The sequence below is a fragment of the Ptychodera flava genome, chromosome 7 (assembly GCF_041260155.1).
Source record: "Ptychodera flava strain L36383 chromosome 7, AS_Pfla_20210202, whole genome shotgun sequence".
NCBI classification, from domain to species: Eukaryota; Metazoa; Hemichordata; class Enteropneusta; family Ptychoderidae; genus Ptychodera; species Ptychodera flava.
Window position 1 is genome coordinate 26,469,121 of NC_091934.1, and position 8,243 is coordinate 26,477,363.

At 39.7% G+C, this 8,243-nt stretch overlaps 1 protein-coding gene across 1 annotated transcript in view; it reads right to left on the minus strand.

Moving 5' to 3' along the window:
• The window catches only part of LOC139137127 (solute carrier family 7 member 14-like), a 51,965-nt gene extending 44,480 nt beyond the window's left edge, over positions 1 to 7,485 (minus strand). The window contains exon 1 of the mRNA XM_070705089.1: positions 7,183 to 7,485. The gene's annotated coding sequence lies outside the window, so the exon portion shown is untranslated. The remainder of the gene's footprint in view (positions 1 to 7,182) is intronic.
• Between the last annotated feature and the right edge of the window lie 758 nt (positions 7,486 to 8,243).

Here is an 8,243-nt window from a genome sequence, read left to right on the forward strand (position 1 = left end):
CGATACTTTGAGTTGTTAATCCTATTATTCATATTCACGGGCATGTAAACAAACCATTACTGTGTATTTGTGGTCAGTCACGTGATTCGGCTCGACCAATCAAAATGCGACGGGCAGGGCATGGTAATATAATGTGCGCTATATGTGCATGACAAAATTCGTATTGCAAATGAACAGCAATTCCAGTGAACTCTTGATGCGTAAACTTGCAGACAGTAAAAAAATGGCCGTGCTCGAATTAGCCGCCGGCAGACAGATTGGTTTTATGTTCTCTCTAGCAGAATTTTCAACTCAACCGTGATTGGAATCTTTCTTCATTCAAGCCTATGCGTATACATGTAATGTGTCGTGCCCATCGCCTCCTTAAAGTAGGCATCATTATATTTAATACGTGGTGTATTAATTCATGAAGGTAAACAAAATCAGCAGCACTATTCCTGTATATTGCAACTGATTTATTGCAGTTTTTATTTGAATGTAAATATTATGCTAATTTAATCTCGTAAGCAACGAGATTTATACCGGAAATATTATAGCTGACGGCAAACGCCATATTAAACGCTAGTTCTCTACACGAAACTCGCAATACTTTGCTCACTACAGTACCTTCAATGAATGAACATTTATATAAGCGTTGACACAAAGAAGACCGACTTTTTAGGTATTCAAAGAAAACATTATTTCCGTTATTCCTGGGCAGCAAACTAACGTAATTTATATTTCATATGCAAAATAGATTAAACATGAACAGACAATTGTAAACGCGTGTTCCTTTGGATTTCCTTGAAGCCATCGCTAACAGAGATCGTTTAATTATGGATTGAGGGGGTTGCTACAACCCGTTGGCTATCGTATTACTACATAAGTTAGATTCGTACGGCTTGTCATAATACTTTTGAGAGAGAGAGAGAGAGAGAGAGAGGAGAGAGAGAGAGAGAGAGAGAGGAGAGAGAGAGAGAGAGAGAGAGAGAGAGAGAGAGAGAGAGACAGACAGACAGACAGACAGACAGACAGACAGACAGACAGACGGGCAGACAGAGACCAGAGACACAGGCAGACAGAGACAGATAGACAGACAGAGACCGAGAGACAAGGACACAGACAGGGACAGAGACAGAGGGGAGAGACAGACGTACATACATAGAGACACAGAGAGGGGCGGGGACGAGAGAAGCAGTATCTGAATCGCCTAATACGGAGAAACACAAGAAAATAGTTTGTACAAACAGCACTATAAGGGAAGAAGAACTGTTCCTTCATTTAGTCATCAATTACGAATTCAAAAGCGGACTTGACGACTGGGCAGTAAAAAACTCGCTTAGCCGCCGGGGAGATTGTTTCAATCACAGCAAAAAGCGAGAACGCCCAGAGAATTTTCATATAATTTGTTGTCCAGATTTAAAATGAGAGATTAGAAATATATATGTAAATTGTGTATATATATATATATATATATATATATATATATATATATATATATATATATATATATATATATATATATATATATATATGTATAATGTGTCTGTCCGTCTGTGTATGAATGCATGCGTGTGTCCACACATGCGTATATGTGCTTAACATACGACCTGTTATAAATCAATATCTTAGAAGTCAACAACTTACGACTGAACTCGCAAGGTGAAGATTTATCAGCGAAAAGAGGTTTTAGTTGGAATGAGATATTAAGTCTATGTGAAGCGATATAAGCCGAAGAAATTACCGATTCGAAAAAAAATTAAAGCTTGCATTTACACAAAAGCGTAAACGAAACCAGCTCGTCAATAAGAATAAAAAGATGATATCAGGGAAGTTGTCGATTACACAATGTTAAGGAATTAATGCTTGAAAACATCACTTTAAAGTTTGAATGTTGACGCAGTGCTTATCGCCTATTGTCTGAATAAATTTCAGAGATAATTAACCCCACGCGCTCGTCACCATGTCAACGATTAGCTTTCTATGCCACCGGACTTTGCTCGGCTGAAATCGCATGCCGAGATAACATACATAAAGCTTTAATAGTTACATTTGAGATTGCGACATACGCACCTTCAGAGGCCCAGGCGTAATTCGCAGTCGTCGTTTTGTATCTTACGGAGGCTGTTTTTGTAGGCGGCGGACCCCAATGAAGCTAATCTTGTACTACTCACTCGTAATGCACAGCAACGGAATTATTCGGCGTCCACTCCATGCACATGGAGTACAAAATTATAATTTTGTGGACAGAATTCCCACCGTGATAAATTTAAGTTCAAGTTTATTCCTCTCATTATTCTAGATTTTATCTCAACATTCCGCTGTGCAGAATAAGTGAAGACTCCCTGATTGGCAGTCGATGAGAAAAGGCACGCCGCTTTACCGTCAGGTCACGCTACTTCAATAAAAAGAAATCGATGGGTCATTATGAAAATATATACACGCTGATCAGTTTATTCCATCAACTTGTTTACGGACAATTAGAGCCAATATATTGTTTGTCAGAAATTCACGATGAAAAGAGTATAATTCGTCTGGAGAACAATATCGTTCCCTTAATTCGAATACGTGCTTTGATTTGGAAATCAGCTTGCTTCCCACATAACGATTTTATTCATCGATTCTGTTGGACTCAAGGCAATCGCAAGACGACGATCTACATGTCTATTTTTATTCCCTGATTTGATAACGAGGTAGGAAGAATTATGTAAATTATTTTAATGGAAGAGCAAATAAGAGTTGAACCCCTGACATTTTGATTCTGTTCCTCGATTTCTCCGCTAGATCAGAAAATTGACTCTGAAAAATATACCCTCTCCTTGTTTGCAAGACCGTCTTGTACTGAGATAAATCGCACACACGAAATCACCGTAGCATTTTTTAGAGTTATGTGGCTTTTGGGTGATTTTTTTAATCAAGTTTAAAGTCCATGTCGATTGCAAATCCTATTATTTATAATTTGTGATTTTCCGATAATAACATTTAAACTCTACGCAATGACAGTACCCGGTACAGGATGAACAGTGCGAAATGCGTGTTATTTTAAAACTAAAGGGAAATCTGGGAGCATATTTTTCATGGTAAGACAATGACACGAGGAAAGAAATAAGAAACAAACGGACGGGCAGAAGTTCGCCGGAACTGTGACTCAACTTTCTTGTGTACCGTCAATGGGTTGTAATCACGGCAGTGCCGGACGATTGAGAGGGCAAAAACTGTAACTTATGGTAACGTTTTCGGGGTTTTTTTCTGTACATGAAAAACAATTCAGTGTCTTACATAATTTTGCAATGAAAAGCATTAACCTCACAGAAAAAATGCACCGTTCACAATGTCGTATGCTATATATTTATGAACACGTATAATATTTTCCGGGTTAAAAATCAGATTTCAATGAAACATTTTGACAGTACACACATAGAGGACTTGTTGGCATCACGGCATTTTGACACGCGCAGAAAAATTGTGCGTAAATAGACGCACAGAGGAGCAAGTCACACCTTACGTAGCCTTGAGGAATCATCTTCAGAAATGATCTTTTGTCTTCATAAAAGGTCTTTAATAGTGCATTCGAAACGCTTGAACCAAATGACGTGCAGAAATTCACTCTGCGCGTGAACAGTCAATGATCTTTCTGATCTTTGCGCATGACTCTACTTTTGACGGCCATTTTTCTTTGAGTGGTGCTGATATCTCGTGGCTTTCTTCTCGCGCCTTCAGGATGCTAACTCTTAGCCCTTTCATCGGTTATTAAGAAGACGCGACTCAAGGACTGTTCAGTAACTCTCTTGCATCTTGAAAGTAGGGACTTTGAAGGACAGCCGGACTGAAATGTAAAGCGACTGATTCCTTTAATAGTACTGGCCACATGAATTAAAGTGATCCGTGCCTTTTACCACCGTTGGACAGAAGTCAGTCGACCAAATTCCTTGACAGCGAAATCCACTCACATTTGACCAACAGAATGAAGTTTTGGTGTTTCCGCTGGATTGGCTGGTTACATATTCCATAACGTGGTTATACTCAATTACTATTCCGAAATGCAGGGATTTATGTATGCCGCGCCAGATGATATCAGACCATGGCTATCAAGATCATCATGTTGACAATGCCCAATTCTGTCTGTATCTACTCAGGCACATGTTTGTGACACTACAGCGAATCTAAGTTTGGCAGAGTCACCGATGCCTGCATCTATCTAGAATGGCTAATGAATAACTGCGGGTGCCATTTCCAATTTCCATGCTATACGGTACAGGCCGATGTCGTCACTGGTGATGTCGCCGGCTCTCGATGACAAAACGATTTGGAGAGCGCTGACGTGAAATCGCGATCCAGCCATGATTTTCAAGGGTAGCTTTCCCCCCACTCTTCGGGACACGAAAGCAACACAACACTCCCCGATTCGAATTACAGAGTGTCGCCATGGCGACGAAATTTGCAGTGTAATTAAGATTAAACAGGCCACTGTTCACCTGACCAAGTTAATGTCTCGATAAAATATTGATCTTATAATCTGCACGTTGCTATGGCGTACGGGAAATCTGATATGAAAGCGTAACTACCAGCGCCAGGCTACAAAACCTACAAATCTCTCATATTCAAATATTATTTTCTCTCTCTCTCTCTCTCTCTCTCTCTCTCTCTCTCTCTCTCTCTCTCTCTCTCTCTCTCTCTCTCTCTCTCTCTCTCTCTGTTCCTTGGTTAGTTGTTAGGAATATCGTTTAGCAAAAACTAAATGGAAGGACGCAGAAGGACAAAGAAGGCCGAACAGAAATCCTAATTCAGTGGTGAAACATAGTATTTTCTGTAAGTAATTGGGCGAAGGACAACATTTTCAGCGCAGGATAAGAAATACAGCAGTAATATCACCCTATTCTGACACGAAAATATTCTCATTCGCCATGTTGTGACCTAATTACACTGTCCTTCACTCTTGTGAAAATGCTGACCTTCACACAATTCTGAAGTGAAAATACTGTCCTTCACCCTACTCTGTAGCAAACATAGCGTCCTTCATCATATTCTGCACTAATAACACTGTCCTTCGTTCTATTATGCAGTGAAATTACTGTCCTTCATGCCACTGTGTCGTGAAAATGCTGGCCTTCAACCAATTTTGTACGGCTAACACAGTATCATATTTTAAACACACCCCCTCCTTGCTTGAGGGACCGTGTTTAAAATATATGTACGTTACAAACGCCAATCTACGGACTCGCTTTACTTCTTGTAATATCGTTCATTCCCACCGCTGCGTTCGTTATCCGCAAAGTCCGGCCGAATTCTTTGAAAAAATATCACCTAGGCTTTTCAAAGTTGATATATAGCCTCGTGTCCATTGAAAAGGTCAGCACTAAAGATAAGTGGCCCACTTTATAGATTCTACATCAAGATAAGGGGTCATATCGGAAAAGCCTCGCTACTCCTGATTAACACAACCTAATTACTCGCGTCCCATCACGGAAAATATCTGATTAGCGAAGCGTTTATGTTAGCGAGGTTGATTAAATTTTCTCGTTAAATTCAATTTCCGTGACCTGCGGACGACAAAACAGACTTTCTTTTCAAAAAAGCAGAAATTTCTCAGTTCTACGGCTTCAGTCGCATTTCAGCGTATACCTCGACAATGTGACGGTTCGACGTTATAGAAACTTAATTTTGAAATTCGCTCCCCGTACTTTAACCACTTGCAAACTGAATAATTAAAGGAAGGAATTTATTAAACGGCAAGACGGTTCTTCTATCTTATAGAAACGGAAGGGGCGCATCTTACTTATACAAACTACATCTGCAATGGACCAAAATGTCTAGTTAAACAGAGCGCGAGCGAGACATGTAGGATACGGGTAGCAAAAAAAAACCCGCCTTCCGATAATTATTCGTAATCGTTTGATCTTCTACCAGATTTCTTTTGATGTTATTTAGATGTTATTACATCCGGGCTGTTTCTTCGAATTGTTTCCTTCCGCTCGCCATGCCAACTGATTATTATCATGCTTAATATTTAATAGAACTGACATGCTTGAATGTAAATGACCCTGGCATAGAGGTGAGATTTTCCAAGGAAGTAGAGAGAATCCGCTGTTTCGTTAGGTATTCCTGGCTCATTCGATTCAGCATCATTATTAATGGACGACAAGCCACGGGCCATGGAGCAATCGAACGGGGAAAATCGAAGCCGGGGCGAGGCACGAACGCTGCATCGAATTACTTCGCATGACAACTGATTGATGTCGCCCAAGAAGGATGAAAAACCATTGCGCAGAGTCGATAAACACGCGACACCAAGATTTCTTGGGGTTTAAAAAATATGCAAATTTGATTTTCATAGATTTCCATGGACGTTGACCGCACATTATAGTACTTTCCGGTCCATTTGTTCGATATTTGCATTTCCGAAATGCGTCAATCATCCCTTAACAATCCCGCGAATACGCCGAATGTCCTTTTGTGGCCAATTAAAATGTCTCCGCCGAACACTACACAGTCAATTCTGTGAATGGATTTTACGACGTTTTGTGACATTTGCTAAAGTAGAATTTTAAATGCACATCAATATTTAAGGCCCTCCTGAAATAATAAATATGTCCCGCGGTGATTATTTTTCTTAAATCGTAATTTTTGAGCCAACAAATTTAATCGATTCAAGACGATCACTTTTACATCCCCATATTGAAAGACATTTATTGCAAAATATACTCGTTAGAGCACAAGCTATCTATAAATATAATCTAACTGATTTACTATTCGTAGATTTATACATATTCACTTTTCCAACTTACGAGCTGTGATCATCTGGCCTACTTAAGCTTTGTTTCTTGTTCCGGCAAGAAACGATCATTTAGAATTGGGGATTTGGTTTAATAGTGAGCGGAAAAATTGAACTGAATTGATCATGCAAGCTTCAGCGCTTGTAGTTTGTTCTGTAATGTGTCGTCCCAACAGCGTACGAAATATACGACAGACCAATTCCAGCTGCAAGATACGACAAAGATGACACAATTTTAACAGGCCGGCACACAGTTCGATTTCCCGCGCACAGATAGCAATCGCGCCCTTACTTTACCTACCCTACATTACAACGCGTCTGACATGAATCCCATAAGATTTATAAGAAGGCGACGCATGACGTGTTCATACCGCGGCAACTGAGCGCAAAACTGAAAGAAAACGCAGTGAGAAAATAATCCCACGTCTCACCTGATGTATCCTTTCCTTTCTGACGCACTTTGTCTTCAGTAAGCCGTGTGTATCGCTGTAGAATTCCCCCTTTCGACGATCTCAAATTCTCCTTGATACTTACTCCCCAAAATTTTTGAACGTAGCCCTGATTGTCACCTCATCTGAAGAGGAAAATTACACAGTTGAAGGCAGTAAATTCAGCGCCGGCCTGGCCGTTCCTATCCCGACGCCACTAACGGTCGCCCAATACAGTGTATAAACTATTAAATTCCCCTGTGTAAACGAATACGGGTAAGTCATTCATTTACAATTGAATATGATTATACGCGATGAATCTTGACTCCACCTTTAAGGTTCACCGGTGGGCTCCTTATCTCAATGGAAAATAAATCGGTAGTTCTTATCGTCTGCTACAAAATTTTGGCGGGAATTGCCTTGTGTAGCAAATGTCGATTTCTTGCGAGAGAATATTACACGGGGTTACTGGAATACGAAATATTTGCCAAGATATATTCTAACTGATTTGAGAGTCTATAAAAATTGTCGTCAACAATTTGTAAGTCATCGAAGTGAATATTTCATGACACGTTTTACTGGCGAAATTTTATGAAAGCGATTGACATCGCAAAGATAATTTGCTGCGACTGTTTGTCCCTTCCTTTGACAAAAGGATTGAGAAAAACATTTTTAAACAATAACGTAAAGTATTAGTTTTCTTGATTTGAAGTTACCATGAGCTGTGGTGTTGTGAGCAAACTGACATGCTAGGGAGTCATATTTCTTTCATTTTTCTATTATTTATGACGTGTCACGTGGGCGACAACACTCATTTCGTAGAAGAGAATGGAAGATGTCAAATAAGGTTACTAGGTCAACTGTTTTAATTATGGGGGAGAATGACAAATTAAAACAAGAGGTCGAGTATTGTTCTTTTCATGACGTCGAAAGATCACCACACAAATGTTGACTAGGCCTAATTGTTATCATTTCTCATATTTTATCAAATTTGAAACCATGGAAATAGCTCGCAGTGTTTTTTTATTTTCATTCCCTTGGCAACGGCTAAAGGACGGCAAATT